General features: G+C 42.3%; 1 protein-coding gene across 2 annotated transcripts in view; it reads left to right on the top strand.

Moving 5' to 3' along the window:
- Positions 1-98: 98 nt before the first annotated feature.
- Positions 99-19,207, top strand: part of ST6GALNAC6 (ST6 N-acetylgalactosaminide alpha-2,6-sialyltransferase 6) — a 38,310-nt gene continuing 19,201 nt past the window's right edge. Inside the window, exon 1 of one of the 2 annotated variants that reach the window (XM_083423198.1) lies at positions 99-211. The gene's annotated coding sequence lies outside the window, so the exon portion shown is untranslated. The remainder of the gene's footprint in view (positions 212-19,207) is intronic. The other variant, XM_083423197.1, reaches the window with a different exon arrangement.

The raw sequence follows: 19,207 nt of genomic DNA, 5'->3' as shown, positions 1-19,207 counted from the left end.
ATTCCCCCCATCCCCATGACAGTATGACATGAACAATGTCCTCTTTGTTCTGAGGGAAGAGGGGAAGAACAAATAACTCACTGAAAGTTTGGAATTTATTGGGGACTAGGCTCCTCAATTGACCTGAGCCAGGGAGCCTCCAGACAGCCAGTATTTTGTGGGAGGGATCCAAACGCATACTGGAACTTAGGGAGAAGCCCATATCTCAGTGGTAAGTCATCTGCTTTGCATTCAGAAGGTCCCAGATTCAATCCCAAGCATCTCCTGGTGGCGCTGGAATATTCCCTGCCTGAAACCCTGGAGAGCTCCTGCCAATCAGTGTGCAGTACTGAGCTAGATGAACTAGTCGTCTGACTCTGTATGAGACAGCTCCCCATATTCCTTATTGAGGTTTGCACACACAAAGTGAATATTTAGGAGCTCTGCTGCCCTAGTGCAGCAAATCAACTTTTTAAAAGCCTCAGGGCTTTTTGCAGTTTGGAAAGTGATAGGAAAATCCATTGAAAATGCAGGATGGTTTCGAAAAAGATCTAGCGGTCTGAGCAGACCACGAATCCACAGTGTGATGTAGCAGCAAAAAAACAAAAACCCTAATCTAGGCTGCATCAACAGAAGTCTGGCGTCCAGATCAAGGGAAGTAATAGTCCCACTCTATTCTGCCTTGATCAGACCACACCTTGAATACTGTGTCCCATTCTGGGCGCCACGATTTAAGAAAGATATTGACAAACTGGAACGTGTGCAGAGGAGGGCGACCAAGATGATGAAGGGTCTGGAAACCAAGCCTTGTGAGGAACGGTTGAGGGAGCTGGGTATGTTTAGCCTGGAAAAGAGGAGACTGAGAGGAGATATGATAGCCATCTTCAAATATTTCAAGGGCTGTCACACTGAAAATGGAGAATGCTTGTTTTCTCCTGCTCTGCAAGGTAGGACTCAAGGCAAGTTACAAGAAAGGAGATTCTGACTAAACATCAGAAATAACTTTCTGACAGTAAGAGCTGTTCAACAATGGAACAGTCTCCCTCAGGGGGGTTGTAGACTCTCCTTCCTTTAAGGTTTGGAAGCACAGGTTGGATGGTCATCTGTCATGGATGCTTTAGCTGAGATTCCTGCATTGCAGAGGTTGGACCAGATGACCCTGCATCATACTGTTGACTCATGTTAAGCTTGTGTTCCACCAAGACCCCAGGTGCTTTTCATATGTACTGCTAGTAAGCCAGGTGTTCCCCCATCCTATATTGGTGCATCTGGTTCTTCCTGCCTAAGTGCAGAACCTTACATTTGTCCCTACTGAAATTCATTTTGTTAGCTTGCACCCAGTTCTCCAATCTGTTATGGTCATCTTTAATTTTGATTCTGTATTCTGTTGCATTAGCTACGCCTCCCAGTTTGGTATCGCCTGCAAATTTGATAAACACCCCCTCAAATCATCCAGATAACTAAAGGGTTTAAAATACCCACCCACCCCACACAAAGAAAATTAAAGCTAGGACCACCACACCCACATATAAAAACCAAAGGCTTGTTTGCATTAAAAGCAAAGGTGCATTAAATGTTGGCTGAGCAGCGTTCAAAATGGAGTGGGCTTTCCTTGCCCCCATGCAAAGAGCCTCCTTCTCCGGAAATGTTGAGAAACCTAAATCTGTGAGACAGAGTTGCTATGACGACTGTACTTCGAGAGCATGGTAACCATGGGGAACAACCGTCTGACGCACCCGGCCACCAGCAACTACTGTTGAGGATTTGCCCTAATGTCTAGTGCATGTCCCGACTACACTATATCCTGCTTTAGCAAATATCACCCAAAGCTGCTTTCAGGGAGTTTCAAATAAACACAGTTTTCGACTTCCGGAGGCGGCGCGACCGGTAATGGCTGCCTTCTCCGAGTAAGGAGAAGGGAGCTTCGCTGTAAACGGGTCGTCCGCTACGGCGAAGCGGAGACTCATTCAGGAAAACCACAGGTGGCAGAAGCCTGTGGTCTCGGGACCCGGCGGGCGCCAGAAGCAGCCCCCAAAACGCTGAAGGGACCCCGTAAGGGGCTCCGGATCGCGGAGGGGGTAGCGGCGCTGTGGGTCGTTGCGCAAACAGCGAAGTGAAGCCGCGTTGCTGTGGCCGGTCAGCGCTGTCCTTTCTTCCTGCAACTTTTCTGAACTTTGGAAACTACAACCCGTGAGTAAATTTGGACATTGAAAACTTTCTGAAACTTTTGTCAACTTTCTGAAACTTTTTGAGAACTTTCTGAAACTTTTAAAACTTTTTTAAAAAAGTTGAAATTTGGCTGAAAACGGAGTGAGGATAAGCAGGAAGCCCATCTCCCGCTATACTGAACTTTAAGCAAAGAGCAGGAGGAGTGGAGACAAAAAGTTATGCGTTAACTAAATGCTGGCACCCTGTTAAAGCAGTTTTCTGAGTGAAAGACTTTGAGCTATTGACTTTTGCTGGTCATATTGGGGGTGCATTGATATCCTTCTTCTGTGGCACCAGTGGATTACAAAATAAATAAGAATCTCTGGTGCTGGAGCTGCCTGGATGAACACCAGTTTGCAACTTTGGATACATTGAATTCAGGTTTTGAAACATTCTGAGTTGGAACTGGATACTTTGAAACTGTTGCAGTCAAGGCACTGTAAGAAACACTGTTTTGCTTTAAGTTTTACTCTGCTAAAAATAATACATTGTGGAGGCGATGGACATGGATTTAAATTTATAAGTTTAACTTGGATTTGATCTTTTCCCTGAAGACGTATTGGATTTGATCTTTTCCCTGAAGACGTATTAAGCTCCCTCTAGAGGATTTTGGATTTACAGCAGTGACTTTGTTTTACTTTCCCTTTCCCGGCCTCTGTTTGACTATTGTATCTGGGACTCTGCTTTCTCATGGGAACAACTTGGATTGACCTTGGATTACAGATAACTTTGGAATGAGTGGCGCAAGGAGAAGAGGAAGGACCAAACAAACAACTCTAACTTTATCTGCAGCCTCACAGCGTAGATCTTCTGTGCCGGCCTTGCCTTCCACTTTGCCTCCAGACATAGAGGCGGCCTCCCTAATACAGGCAGGGGAGGGTGAGACAGAGGAGCTGCACCTGGGAGATATGGCTTCAGGGACAAGTAGCTCTGTCTTGGAGAAAATTTTGGAGAAACTGGAGGCTCTGGACAAGAAGGCTGATTTGCATACAGCTAAAATTGAACAGAACACAGAAAGCTTGAATAAGCTGACTGGACAAGTTGCACAGAATGCCCAGTCTATTGGAGAATTAAAGGAGGCTGTAGGTGAAAATCGTAAACTGGCTGAAGATACTAGTCAAAGACTGGAAGAACTTGAGAAAGAAGTAAGACCACTCAGCAAACAAGTTGGAGAACATCAGATTTACTTTTCGATGACAGAACTGCGAAACAGGGAGACCAACTTGAGGATACGGTCAATACCAGAGGTGGAAGAAGATAATTTTATTGAATTTCTAACTAAGGAATTTGCCAAGTTTTGGAAGTTAGAGGAAAAAGACTTTAAAATCGTATCTGCTTTCAGGCTTGGCAGAGTCAGAAGGACAGAGAAGCCCAGAGATTGTTTGATAACACTGAGATCAAAGGAGGAAAGGGACAAGATTTTGGGCCTGCACTACGAAAAGTCACTAGACATTTTGGGCAAGAGAATTGAAATCTACAAGGACATTCCTAAGCAGCTGCTGGACCTTAGATCTAACTACACGGAATTGGCAAGACTGTTGAGAAGCAACGCAATTATCTTCAGGTGGGAGTTTCCACAAGGATTATCCTTTACCTACAGAGGGAGAAAGATCAAAATCAAAACAGTGGAAGATAGAGACAAGTTTTTGGGAGCACACGGAGAAGACCTCCACAAAGGACTTGGATTGCCAGCGCCAGAACTTCCAGGGGAGCCCGCCCCCTCGGATCCTCAAGGACCGGAGAACAAGGTACCACCCCAGAAAGAATAACCAGACCTATCCAGGATGTCTCTGCAGCTTTTGAGCTGGAACATAAATGGCTGTAACAGTCCTGAAAAAAGGTTTAAAATTTTTCATATTTTAAAAAAGGAACAATTGGACATTATATGCTTACAAGAAACACATGTGATTAGGCTCCATAGAAAGGTGTTAATAAATAAAAGGCTTGGTCAAGAATTTATATCATCGGATACAGTTAAAAAGAGAGGTGTAGTGATCTATGCAAAAGAGAGCCTTTCACCAAAATTTCTTTTTAAAGATGAAAGTGGAAGAATCCTCGCAATAGAAGTACAGTATCAAGGAGAAAAAATTTTGATATTAGGAATTTATGCTCCAAATGAAGGTAAATCGGATTTTTATAAGAAGTTGCACGAGACTATGCTGGATTATCTGGATTACAACAACGTCATCATGATGGGGGACATGAACGGGGTCGCATCAACAAATATGGATAAGTCACAGAACCAGAACATTACTAAAGAGGGAAGACTACCTAAGACCTTTTTTGAAATGACTGACAATATGGACTGGGTTGACATCTGGAGAGTTAGAAACCCCTTGGGAAGAGAAGGAACATTCTTTTCTGAAGCTCAACTGACTTGGACACGAATCGACCAAATATGGATAACTAGAAGTCTGGCACCTAAGGTGAGGAAGGTGAAAATCTGCCCTAAAACATGCTCCGACCATAACGCCTTGAGAATGGATATGACATTGATCCCAACCGGCTCCTTTAGATGGAAGATGAATGATGGCCTGTTTAGAGACCAAAGAATTGTAAAGAAGGCCCAAAAAACTTTAAAGGACTATTTTGAGATTAATTTGAACACTACGGTGGAAAAAAGAACTATCTGGGATGCAAGTAAAGCTGTGATGAGAGGGTTCTTGATTCAACAGAATTCTTTAAAGAAAAGACTGCAAAATGAAAAGAAAGATAAAATTCTGGAAAGTATCAAAGAGTTGGAGAAGAAGTTAAGATCTAACCCGAAGTCCCAACCGATTCTGAGAGAAATTAAACTTTATCAGGCACAATATTCCAAACTGATAAATCAGGAAATAGAATGGAAGATTAAAACAATGAAACAAAAAACTTTTGAATCGGCAAATAAATGTGGGAAACTGCTAGCCTGGCAGTTGAAAAGGAGACAAAGACTAAATACAGTAACAAACTTAGAGGTTGAAGGAAGGAACATTCAGAACCCGGGAGAGATTAGAAAGTGCTTCCAGAGGTATTTTAAAAAGTTATACACTCAAGGGCCACAAGATGAAATAGAGATTACACAATTTTTGGAGAGAAATGGATTAGCAAAGCTGTCAGAAGAAAATAGAATAATTTTGAATGGCAAAATAACACGACAAGAGATTGAACAGGCCATCCAGAGTCTGAAACAGGGCAAATCACCAGGGCCAGATGGACTGACCTCTAACTACTATAAGACATTGAAGGATTATTTGATACAACCTTTGTTGGAGGTCAGTAATGAAATAATGGAGGGGAAGAAGGCGCCTGAATCGTGGAAAGAAGCATTTATCACATTGATTCCAAAGTCAGAAACTGAAAAGACACAACTCAAGAACTACCGTCCCATCTCCCTTTTAAATGTGGATTACAAAATATTTGCAGATGTTTTGGCACGAAGATTTAAGAAAGTTTTAAGTGAGATAATCCATAAAGACCAGGCAGGCTTTCTCCCGGGTAGACATATGTTTACTAACACGAGGAACATTATAGACATATTGGAACTTTTACAAACAAACATAAACACTAAAGCAGTTTTAATTTTTATAGACGCGGAGAAAGCCTTCGACAACATATCTTGGAAATTTATGAAGGGGAATTTAAAAGAAATGGGAGTGGGACGGTGGTTTGAGAACGGGATTGAGGCAATATATTCAGAACAAAAGGCTAAACTGATAGTTAACAATGTGGTTACAGAAGAGTTTAAAATTGAAAAAGGTACACGACAAGGCTGCCCGATTTCCCCATTACTGTTTATTTCGGTTCTGGAAGTGCTCCTGAATATGATTAGGGGGGACCGGTTGGTGGAAGGGATTCAGGTCGGAGCGAAACAATATAAACTTAAAGCTTTTGCAGATGACCTAGTTCTGACATTACAGGAGCCGGAGTCTAGTTTGAAAAGAGTACTACAACTGATTCAAAACTTTGGTCGAGTGGCAGGATTTAAGTTAAACAAGCAAAAAACTAAAGTTTTGGGGAAAAACTTGACAGATACTGAGTTGGAACAGCTTCAGAAAGAGACAGAACTAAATGTGGTTAAAAAAGTTAAATACCTAGGGGTAAACATAACAGCAAAAAATCTGAGTTTATTTAAAGATAATTATGAAAAATGTTGGTCAGAGATTAAGAGAGACTTGGATAGTTGGTCAAGACTAAATCTTTCTTTGTTAGGCCGAATAGCTGCCATCAAGATGAATGTATTGCCAAAAATGTTATTTTTGTTTCAGACACTGCAGATTGTAGACAAGACAGAGTGTTTTCGGAAGTGGCAGAAAGATATTTCTAAATTTGTCTGGCAGGGCAAAAAGCCCAGAATCAAATTTAAAATATTAACAGATGCGAAAGAAAGAGGGGGCTTTGCCCTGCCAGATTTAAGGTTGTATTATGAAGCTGCAGCTTTCTGCTGGTTAAAAGATTGGTTACTTCTTGAAGATACGGATGTCTTGGATTTGGAAGGTTTTAATAATGCGTTTGGATGGCATGCATATCTATGGTATGATAAAGCTAAGATAAATAAGGCCTTCAAGAACCATATTGTCAGAAAATCAGTTTTTAATGTCTGGACAAAATATAAAGACTTACTGGAGAATAAAACTCCGAGGTGGCTGTCACCCCTGGAGGCTAAGGCTTGGAAAAGAGCCAATATGGAGGCCAACTGGCCAAAATATTGGGAGATAATAGAAAAGGATGGTGACAACTGGAAATTGCAGAGTTTAGAAAAGATGAGAGACAAAGTGCGAGACTGGTTACAATATGCTCAGATTAAAGAAGTGTTTAAAAATGACAAAAAGCTAGGATTCCAAGTGGAAAAGTCAAAGTTAGAAACTGAACTGTTAGAACCTAAGACTAAGGTACTTTCAAGAATGTATAACTTGCTGCTGAAATGGAACACACATGACGAAATGGTAAAATCAACAATGATAAAATGGGCGCAGGATATTGGGTATAATATTATGTTTGAAGATTGGGAAAGGTTGTGGACCTCTGGGCTGAACTTCACTGCATGTAATGCGTTGAAGGAAAATGTGATGAAAATGATGTATAGATGGTACATGACCCCTGTTAAACTGGCTAAAATATACCATTCGTCTGATAGCAAATGTTGGAAATGTAAGGAAAATGAAGGAACATTTTTTCACCTCTGGTGGACCTGCCCTAGAGTGAAGGCCTTTTGGGAGAAGATATATAATGAATTAAAAAAGGTGTTTAAATACACCTTTACTAAGAAACCAGAGGCCTTTCTCCTGGGTATTGTCGGCCAGAGTGTGTTAAAAAAGGACAGAACATTCTTTATGTACGCAACAACAGCAGCAAGAATATTAATTGCCAAGAATTGGAAAACTCAGGAGCTACCCACTGTGGAAGAATGGCAGATGCAACTGATGGACTATATGCAATTAGCCGAGATGACCGGCAGAATTCGAGACCAGGGAGAAGAAAGGATGGAAGAAGATTGGAGGGAATTTAAGATTTATTTACAAAAATATTGTAATTTGGCTGAGTGTTGAATTGGATGCCAGTGCAGATAATTGTCTACCATTAAATTAGATTTAAGGCTGAATTATATGTCAAACCAAATTAAGATTATTAATTAAGATGAGTTAAATGATAATTTGTTTGAAATTAATTTAATAATGATGTAAGTGTATGCGGGAGGTGTGGGGGAGTCCCATGTAACAATTGAGAGATGTTAAATGGACAATGACAAGTTGTGCTTATCTAATATATGCTTTATTTGAAAACTTCAATAAATATATTATAAAAAAAAAAAACAAATAAACACAGTTTCAGGCCAGGGAAGCATTCTAGAAAGGGTCACGCACACCTCTTAAGGACCAGTTTGCTGCTTTGTGATGCAAGTCCTGGCCATGATTAAAATGCATCTTGTGCCTTTAAGCATGATTTTAGTAAGTTGGCAACCCTAATAGGGTTTAATTAACAGAAGCACTTGTGTAGTTGGACTGAAATATTGAGTTGCGAGCTTTGCAGGGCAGGATGTATAAGCTTTGATGAGAAATAACTCAAGCCTTAGTGACTGCAGAGCAACCGGAACTGAACAGTTGCATTTGTGTGTGTGTGTGTGTGTGAGAGAGAGAGAGAGAGAGAGAATGGATTTTGCTTACAGAAGGGCAATAAAGCACGTTTTGTCTAGCAGATGAGCAAGCTGGCAATATCTGAAGTGTCAGCAATCTGGACTATTTGCTGCTTTATAAAAGTTCATGTGAATGCATGAGAGAACAATTCAGTGGTACCTCGGGTTACAGACGCTTCAGGTTACAGACTCCACTAACCCGGAAATAATACCTCAGGTTAAGAACTTTGCTTCAGGATGAGAACAGAAATTGTGCGGCAGCAGCGGGAGGCCCCATTAGCTGAAGTGGTACCTCAGGTTAAGAACAGTTTCAGGTTAAGAACGGACCTCCAGAACGAATTAAGTTCTTAACCTGAGGTACCACTGTATTAAGGTAATTCAAACCAGGATCTTGGCAGAGAAGAATGCTGTTTTCATAAGCCAATTGCCATTATGGATTCTATAGTGAAGAACTTTTCTTTTTTGCTGGGAGATGCACTCAGGGCCAGTCCAAGGCATTCTGGCACCGAGGTGAACCACAAAATGGTGTCTCCCACCCCACCAGGGAAGAAGGGGTGAGTGAAAATCTACATCAGAATCTGCTGTCCCTGTGGATTCTGCTGCCCAAGGCAGTTGCCTCACTTTGCCTTATGGGTGGGCCGGCCCTTGATGCGACTATGAAAACAGTTCCCTCTCAATTCCAATTTAGAGAAGACAATATGGGGCAGAGAAGCCAGTGGTAGAGAAGACCCAAGTGGAACTTAGAAGACCAATTGGGAAATAGATTACAGTTAGAAGAATTACAATTCAGCCGAGACTTGCTGCTGCACCTGAGCGTAGGATCTGAGCTAGTGGCTTCAAATTACAACAAAGGAGACTTCAGCTAAACAGGAAGAGTTTTCTGATGGCAAGAGCTTTTGGGGACGTAACACCTTGCTGTGTAAATATTTTTAGATAATTAAACTTGGAACCTTCAATTTTTTTAATCTGGTTCTTTTTCCTTAAACACTTGCAAAGGAAGTCCTCAGACTGTAGTCTGATTGTCCAGCCTTGCATTCCTTTTTGCAAAGAATAATTCCTGAACCGTGTGTCTTGGGCCTGTGTGTGTTGCACACTGCACAAAAATGGGAAAAAATAAAGATTTCCCCCTCCAACTCCGAGCATAACTGATTGGGTGAAGGAAAATGTGGCATCCTCTGTCATAAAACTTGCATGTGAGAGAAACGCAATGCATAATAAGAATGAAAATAAATATATTGAGAAGCTGGCCTTGTTTTTGCATTTCTGGAACAAGAACGTAAACAACAATATTCTTCACTTTTGATTTATTCGTGGTACTGTAGAGTTTTTGTTACATTGTCCCTTCCGCCTCCCCCTCCCTCCATTCCATTTTCTATTCTTGCCTTTCCTCCTTTTTATTTCATTTTTTTTTCTAGTGTGAGAAGCATAGGGTGTTTGATGCATGATTGGTTTGGGCTGCAAATTGTAATTACATAACTTTATTTAAGAAACACAAACAAACAAACAATTCAAAAAGCAGAACCCAAGTGCAACAGGAACTCTCCCCACGTGTGATACTTGGAAGCAGACAGCCTCCAGCTACAGGCAGAGCATAGCCATCATGGCTAGTGGTCACTGGCAGCCTTGCCCTCCAGGAATTTGACTAAGATTTCCTCAGCAAACCTGCCTTCTGGGGACACGGCCTTCAATGGGAGCAGCTAAATAATGGAATTCCCAGCATAAACTGTAATAAATGTTGGAAATGTAAAGAAAAAGAGGGAACATTTTACCATATGTGGTGGGAATGTAAGAAAGTGAAATGCTTCTGGGAAATGATCTATAATGAGATGAAGAAAATGAAATATACCTTTATTAAGAAACCAGAAGCATTTCTATTAGGAATAGTAGGGAATGAAATTAGTAGGAATGATGTGAAATTGTTTAGGTATGCAGTGACAGCAGCAAGAATCTTGATGGCCCAGAAATGGAAGCAGGAAGAAATGCCGACCAAGGAAGAATGGAGGAGGAAGTTGACGGAATATGCAGAGATGGACAAATTGACTGGGAAAATAAGGAACCAACGCGATCAGAGATTTTCCGAGGACTGGAATAAATTTACAGAATATATCAAAAATGTATGTGAGGAGCAACTAACGCTTGTTGGCTTTCAAGAAGCTTTGTGAAAAAGACTGATTGAAATGTTGTTTGAAAAATAGGTTAAAATTAAAAGAGGTAAAGTGCAACATAAAATTAAGAAATGTGAGATGCAGTGATAATATGGAGAATTGTCAGATAGGCTGAGGGAAGTCCAAAAGATGTATATGTATAAGGCGAATGTTAAATTTGGATAAAATGTATATTGGAAATTGAATAAAAATTAATAATAAAAAAAGGGAATTCCCAGCATAAACTTGTGCAGCTGGTGCCTTTTGTTACTGCCTCTTTATTATGTCTTGCAAAGTCTGCCCTAATCTTTTGGACTTTTAAGTTTAATTTTAATTGTTATCCCATTCAGAATGCTACCTTTCCTCCAAAGAGCTTGAGATGGTGTACCCTTCTCCATTTTCTCCCTTATAAAAACCCTGCATGGTAGGCCAGGCTGAGAGACTGTCATTGGTCTGAGGTCACCCAGTGAGATTCATGGCTGCGTCAGGATTTGAACTCGGGTCTCCCAGGTCCTAACCTGACACTCCAACTACTACACCACTCTGGCTCTAATCTGATCTGTCTTTTAGTATATTTGCTTCCCCTCCCCATTTTTAATTTTTTAAAAATTGACTTCTGGTTTGTGCCATTGATTCTGCTCCTGTTTTTTATTGTTATACTTCTTTTTGTATCTGATTGTTAACTGTCTTGAAACTCTGCAGGAAGGCAGACTGTGAATACATAAATAAATATTTCACCATGCACCAAGGAGGAAATCAATTTAAAAAAACAACAGGCCCTCGTTGCATTTGTTCCAAACTGTTAATGTGCTTTTGGTGCCTTATTGCGTTTACACCACTCCTGCTGTTTGGGGATGCTCTTTAAAAACTTAAAATGTGAACTGGAATCTGCTATCTTCCCTTTCAGAGATGTAGCTTCAGAGTGGCCTGAAGCTGAGGCATCTGATCAAAGATCTGTATTTTAAAATAAGCTTAAAAATATATTTGTAGATGCTTGCTCCAAATGCTTGCTCCAAATGCTTGCTCCAGGCCAGGCAGAAACCACCTGGCTGAGAGCCTTTTGTTTATTCTCCTGAACAAGGGCCCCTCATTGATTTGTTGCAGTACCTCAAAGTCGTAAAAAGGAGCAAAAGCTGGGAACAAAAGGTCATACAATTTACAGAATACAATCCAAGCTGCAAAAACATTAATTAGAGTTGGTAAATAATGCCTCCCATCAAACATCTTCTCAAGGTTTAAGGTATCCTGAGAAGGTTAAAAGGCAAAGAGCTAAAAGCAACAAAAGCTGCTGCCTGGTGAGGAAGAGAAACTGCTCTGAGGTTGTTTTTTTGGTCACTTTGGAAACAGTTCTTGTTCTTTTGGTCATTTTAGAAACTTGATTTTTAATAAGTTCTTCCCTTCTAAAAATCAATCTATATATATATGTACTGACTTTAATGTGACTTTAATGTAAAAGAATGTAGAAAGTAAGAGATGTTAGATTCTTATGTTAGATTCTTATTTCATTGATGGTGTGTGAGAAGGTGAACCCAAGACCTCTGTTTATATGACAAAATTTGAAACCATGAGCCATCTGTTTTAGCCATTTGCCCCTGTTGCCAAGGGCAGAAGAGCAAAGAGCAGAAGAGCAAAGAGCAAAGGGTGATCTGATATTTAAGACGCCTTGTCAAGGCAAATGTAAGAGATTGATAGAAGGAAATATAGCTCTTTGTCTCCCATAAAAGGTAATAGGAAATGGGTGTATCATTTATGATTGGTTCTAGCAAACAGCCAATAGGAATTTCAACCAGGCTGATTGGACAGAGGCAGCCAAAAGGAGGAGTAAGGAGGCTGGGCTGAGGGAATATAAGTGCTGGTCACCAGGGCTGGGGTGGTGCAGAGCTTTTGGTAAATATACCACTGTGCCAATCATTTATTTGTCTGACAAATAAATTATTATTTTAATTTCTCTATTGCTGCGTTGAATATTTCATTCCAGCTAAGCGTTAACCACAAGCAGGGTGCTACATTTTATGGTGCCTCTGTGACTCGGATAAGTGGTCTGCTGGAACGCAGCCCCTTCGCCTTAGTGGGCAGGGTACCAGAGGGAGGACACTCACTGTTTACCCAGCGCGCACTGGAACTTTTTTTCCAGGGGAACGCAGCAGTCTCGTCTGTCTACTACCCTGCTCACTGAACGGCGACGGAACCGGGGGGAACCAGAGAAATTAACAGGGAACCAGCTAAGGGTAAGTGCACAAAAGGGATTGTGGCCCTCCAATTAATTGGGAGGAAGAGAAGTCTTGATCAAACTTCTGCGTCTCAGTTAAGGGGAACTGAGTACGCTAGGTGGCTGGGTACATCAGATGCTGGTCTGGTGGAGGAAAAGGGAAATATTGGGAGGTAGAGTGTGGTGAAGTATCCAGCGCATTGTATGTGTGAGAAAGTACTATTTGTAGCTGACCTGAGTGTGGAGTGGGTAGTACTTCGTTTCCCAGTAAGGCGACTTCACTGGGCAAGGAACCCCACGAAGCGAGTGTGTGAGTGACTGAGTGGATACTTCACAGGGCCATACAATGGGAGTTGGAGGTTCAAAGGGGGGAAATACACCTCTTGAATGTATGTTAAATAATTTTAAGAAAGCCTTCTCAGGAGCTTATGGTGTCAAAATGACCCCAGAGCGCTTGAGAACGTTATGTGAATTAGACTGGCCGAAACAAAATACTGCATAGCCGTCTCAAGGAACTTTTGATATAAATTTAGCAAGCAAACTTTGGTCTAACATCACCAAAGAAACTGGAGGGTGCCCAGAACAATTTTCATATATAGACTCTTGGCTGAGCACATTAAATAATAATCCCCCATGGATAAGGGAATGCAAAGTCCAACAATGCAAATTATTGGCTGTAAAAGCCGAAGCTAGGAAAGGAATCTTGCCAAATAAACTCAAACCCATTTTTGAGGGACCAGAGGAAGAGGTGCTTTCACCTCCACCCTATGCTCCACGTCGGGGGGAGCCTAATCCAAACACTCCACCAGTTGCAACCCCAAGGCAAGAAAGTGGAATGAGTAATGGAGCTGAAGTCACAGACCTTGATTCCTTGATAGATTATGATAAATATCTTCAGGAGGCATTGGAGTCCTATAATAAAGCCCAAGCAGAAGTGGTTGTTCCACTTGTGAGTCCCAGTAGAACTCCATCTACAGTCTCCTTTAGTGGAACAACTGATTGCCCACCCCAAACCCCTGTACATCCAAGTCCTAGAGAATTATTACAGAAGTTACAGGGAGACCTTGAACGGTCAGCAAGCAATACAGCCAGGCGTATAAAGCTGCTAAAAGAACGCCTTGGGACAGATACCATCCCCTATGATTTGAGGCCCCTAGAGCAAAGTGAAGAGAAAGGTCACGTAGTAGCCCCTCTTAGAAGAGTATTTGATGCACTTGAGGAGCCTGTGCTGGTTAACGGGCAACCCGGACCACGGCCACCTCGAACTTCGACCCTCCAATACATTCCATTCACGACTATGGGTCTAATGAATTGAAAAAGCACAGATATATTTGCATGAGCAGGCCAGAGTGGGAAATATTTGTCATCTCCAGGACAACTTCCCCTTGGAAGATCCTAATTGGGATCCAAACAATGCAATTCACCTGGCCAGGCTTACTACCTACCGCCAGACGCTTGTGCAAGGTATCCGCAGGGCATGCCAGAAGCCCACTAATATGTCTAAAGTCTCAGAAGTAGAATAGAAATCAAATGTTCTACTTTTGGCCGAGAGACTTTTTGAGAGGCTGCAGGAAGTCTATCGTATATAGACTCCTTTTGACCCTGAAGCCCCTGAAAACAGCAGAATGATTACTGCTACTTTTGTGGCCCAGTGCGCTTCTGACATTCGTAAGAAAATTCAGAAATCAGAAGGGTGCGCACCCACAAAAAGACTTAAGTTGTCACCTTTTGAGTTCCTGTATGGGAGGCCACCCTCCTTTGTTCGGGATATTCCAGCTGACCTCAAATAGGAGACCATGTGACACAGGGACAAGTGCAATCTCTCTCCCGTGTTTTGTTTGTTTGTTTGTTTCTCTTAACAGGTGGGCCCTCGAGCGCACGCCGTGCAGCATTGCCGAGCCGATTCATCAGTTCCGGGCTGGCGATAGCTATGGGTGAAAGAGTGGAAACGTGATCCACTTGCACCTAAGTGGCGTGGGCCTTACACCGTCTTGCTCTCTACTCCAACAGCGGTGAAGGTAGCTGAGGTGACCCCCTGGATTCATCACTCCCGTTTGAAGAAGTCCGAAGGCAGTTGGACGTGCAAAGGTGACCCCTCTAATCCTTTAAAACTGACTCTCTCCAAAAACCCCTGTATCTAGCCCTACGGGGAACGGGCTAGGTCACGGGCAACATTGAGACGACCGGCCTGCTGCAGCCACAACCTGGAAGCTGGCTGACCTGCGCATGCCTGAAGCTTGAGGAGCGTCTAAACCAGCGATTGTGAACGGGAAGATTCTCTTATATAATTGATTGACTGCCCCCCCCCTTGTGGAACAATTATCAGGGATATTACTCATTGGGGATCCTCGGGATATATGTTTTGGTCTTGGTGGTTTCCCATTTCTGTCACTGGGGGAATTATATTGGGGCTAATATTTTTTTGCTATCACAATAAGGTAATCTTTTGTGGGAGGAATGCATATACTAGACATCAACATGATTTTATTATTAATCCTGATCCCTTGGGAAGGGGAAGGGTCCTTGAATCTGACCAAATTTGCTAAATATGGATTCCGCCATGACCACAATATGTGGGTAGGCTTAGCGGAAATGGTAGCCAATGCTACAAATAAGACTAATTGCCTTGTTTGCTCTCTTGGGCCAGATGATTCAGAGGGAGGTATGCCCTTATTACCGATACCATTAAATGCCATTGGTATGGTAAGCGAAATGCCATATCAAACAGAAGTACAGGATTTCCCTGGATGGAACTCACCTAAACCAATACGAGTTATACCTGTACAAGGGGAATTCTGTGTACATAAATCATCAGATACAGCTGATTCTACCATGGTAGGCTCTTCTCGTTGCCACTATACTTGGAATTATATTAAGAATAATCAAACCTGGGCAGACGGTACTTCCTATCGAACTAGGAATACCTTGCCCTGTGCACCTCCTTTTATTCATGCATGGAAAATGGTGTGGAACAAAACTGTGACAGCAAAAGGCAATCTAACATACTGTATTGTGAACTCTTTACCCCTTGTGATATTTCGCCATATGCACTCCACGTTCCAAAAATCTCAGACCCGATGGTTGTGGTGGATATGTGGAGAATGGGCATACAAGCAACTCCCTTCTAAATGGAGTGGGACTTGTTTCCTGGGATGGGTATTACCACCAATGTGGGTTATGCCCACTAGTTCAGTCAAACGTACACGAAGAAATGCTGATATTTCTCATATAGCAGGAGGAAGTACCCAGAGTTGGAGCGATACTAACGATTGGCCACCAGAGCGCATTATAGCCTATTATGATCCTGCCTCCTGGAATCCTGATGAGCTGATACAAGGGGCACGGGATCCTATTTATAATCTAAACAGAATAATTCGATTGCAAGCAGTAGTGGAACTTGTAACCAATGCAACGGCCCAGAGTTTGAGACTAATTGCAAAACAGTTGGATGAAAGTAGAGCCGCTATTTTGCAGCTAAAATTGGGAATGGATTATGTACTTGCCAGGCAGGGAGGCCTATGTGGAGTCTTGAACTTGACAGGGAATGCCTGTTGCTTTAACATTTCTGATAATGGTGAGGCAATCCGTGTGTTGGCCACAAAGATGGAGAGTATAGCACATGTCCCAGTACAAACATGGGAAGGATGGGATATGGGATGGCTCACCAATTGGTTACCAAATGTTGCAGGACTCAAAGGGATACTATTGTCTTGCTTGTTTTTCTTGACGGTAGTAGTCATGGTTTTATGTATGGTGCCATGTATCTTTTCATGTTTTAGAAGTACAATTAGCAAGATGATTTCAAATGAAACTCTACCTCATATCATGGCCCTATACAGAGCTTTACCTCAGGAATATGATGAAGGTCAAGCTATCAAGGACACTTGGGATGAAGGTCCTTGAGCTTGAAAGGGGGGAATGAGGCATCTGATCAAAGATCTGTATTTTAAAATAAGCTTAAAAATATATTTGTAGATGCTTGCTCCAAATGCTTGCTCCAAATGCTTGCTCCAGGCCAGGCAGAAACCACCTGGCTGAGAGCCTTTTGTTTATTCTCCTGAACAAGGGCCCCTCATTGATTTGTTGCAGTACCTCAAAGTTGTAAAAAGGAGCAAAAGCTGGGAACAAAAGGTCATACAATTTACAGAATACAATCCAAGCTGCAAAAACATTAATTAGAGTTGGTAAATAATGCCTCCCATCAAACATCTTCTCAAGGTTTAAGGTATCCTGAGAAGGTTAAAAGGCAAAGAGCTAAAAGCAACAAAAGCTGCTGCCTGGTGAGGAAGAGAAACTGCTCTGAGGTTGTTTTTTTGGTCACTTTGGAAACAGTTCTTGTTCTTTTGGTCATTTTAGAAACTTGATTTTTAATAAGTTCTTCCCTTCTAAAAATCAATCTATATATATATGTACTGACTTTAATGTGACTTTAATGTAAAAGAATGTAGAAAGTAAGAGATGTTAGATTCTTATGTTAGATTCTTATTTCATTGATGGTGTGTGAGAAGGTGAACCCAAGACCTCTGTTTATATGACAAAATTTGAAACCATGAGCCATCTGTTTTAGCCATTTGCCCCTGTTGCCAAGGGCAGAAGAGCAAAGAGCAGAAGAGCAAAGAGCAAAGGGTGATCTGATATTTAAGACGCCTTGTCAAGGCAAATGTAAGAGATTGATAGAAGGAAATATAGCTCTTTGTCTCCCATAAAAGGTAATAGGAAATGGGTGTATCATTTATGATTGGTTCTAGCAAACAGCCAATAGGAATTTCAACCAGGCTGATTGGACAGAGGCAGCCAAAAGGAGGAGTAAGGAGGCTGGGCTGAGGGAATATAAGTGCTGGTCACCAGGGCTGGGGTGGTGCAGAGCTTTTGGTAAATATACCACTGTGCCAATCATTTATTTGTCTGACAAATAAATTATTATTTTAATTTCTCTATTGCTGCGTTGAATATTTCATTCCAGCTAAGCGTTAACCACAAGCAGGGTGCTACAAAGCTACCTCTACCCAACCCCCGTCAGGGATATTCAAGGACCCCCCCTCCCCTAGAAATTTTGGCCATCATTTTAAAAAGCAAGTCTCTCGTCTCTTTTTCTTGTGGTGAAATAAGAGCAACTTATACAGACATATTTCTTCCCAGTAGCTCATTAAGAAACAATGCAAGTAAATAGCATTTAGACTTTGGTAAGCTACCTACCTGTATTTATATTCTGCCTGCTCTGCTAATAAAGCAGAATGGCATGCAGACGGCCTGGTATAAATCCACTCCAATGCTCAATTATGGCAGCAACTGAGGGGAAGGGCCATATTTCAGTAGTAGAGCACCTGCTTTGCATGCAGAAGGTTCCAGTTCTACCCCACCCCCCAGAATCTCCCAGGTAGGGCTGTTAGAGACTCTTCACTGAGGCCCTGGAGTGCTCCTGCCTGCTGTATAGATGGACCAATGGTCTGAGTTACTGTAGAATGTTGTTGTTTTGTCATTTAGTCGTGTCCGACTCTTCGTGACCCCTGGACCAGAGCACGCCAGGCACTCCTGTCTTCCACTGCCTCCCACAGTTTGGTCAAACTCATGCTGGTAGCTTCGAGCACACTGTCCCACCATCTTGTCCTCTGTCGTCCCCTTCTCCTTGTGCCCTCCATCTTTCCCAGCATCAGGGTCTTCTCCAGGGAGTCTTCTCTTCTCATGAGGTGGCCAAAGTATTGGAGTCTCAGCTACAGGATCTGTCCTTCCAGCGAGCACTCAGGGCTGATTTCCTTCAGAATGGAGAGGTTTGATCTTCTTGCAGTCCATGGGACTCTCCAGAGTCTCCTCCAGCACCATAATTCAAAAGCATCCATTCTTCGGCGATCAGCCTTCTTTATGGTCCAGCTCTCACTTCCATACATCACTATTGGGAAAACCATAGCTTGAACTATACGGACCTTTGTTGGCAAGGTGATGTCTCTGCTTTTTAAGATGCTGTCTAGGTTTGTCATCGCATTCCTCCCAAGAAGCAGGCATCTTATATTTTCGCGAGTACAGAATACACCTGCCCAAAACAAAACCAGTTTGTGGGTATCCCCCTGGCCCTATCCATCAGGACTAATGATTGCTGGTGCAAAGAGAGATACAGAGAGTTTTACGTTTTTTGTATCATTGCAACCTGTTGCTTATATGATCACTTTGGGGAACTATTTGATCGAAAGGCAATAGTGTAAATCTCACAAAAAATTAAAAATAGATCGCTTGGATTTGCTCCTCGGGCCCCTTCTTGGTGTCAGATCTCTCTTCCCAAACACCTCACTAACTGCGCGCGCGCGCGCACAGCGAGAGGCAGAGCCAGAGAGCAGCTGAAATCGGATCAGGAGAGGAGAGGAGGAGGAGGAGAGGGAAAGGGTGCCCCTGATTTGCTGCTCGGAGCATGAATGCAGACGGGAGAAAGCGAGACGTGCTAGGACCCAGAGGCCTGCAAAATCCAAGAGAGTCATCTTTTCGTCTGGATCCCAGAGGTTTAGCAGCTTCTTCTGGTGGTGGGATGTGTGCAAGTGAAGCTGGTACCAGCGCAGAGGAGAGATCCTT

This window comes from Podarcis tiliguerta, assembly GCF_965153285.1.
Source record: "Podarcis tiliguerta genome assembly, chromosome: Z".
In the NCBI taxonomy this organism is placed as follows: domain Eukaryota; kingdom Metazoa; phylum Chordata; class Lepidosauria; order Squamata; family Lacertidae; genus Podarcis; species Podarcis tiliguerta.
Note: the sequence above shows the minus strand (reverse complement) of the source record. Positions and strands in the feature narration are given on the sequence as shown.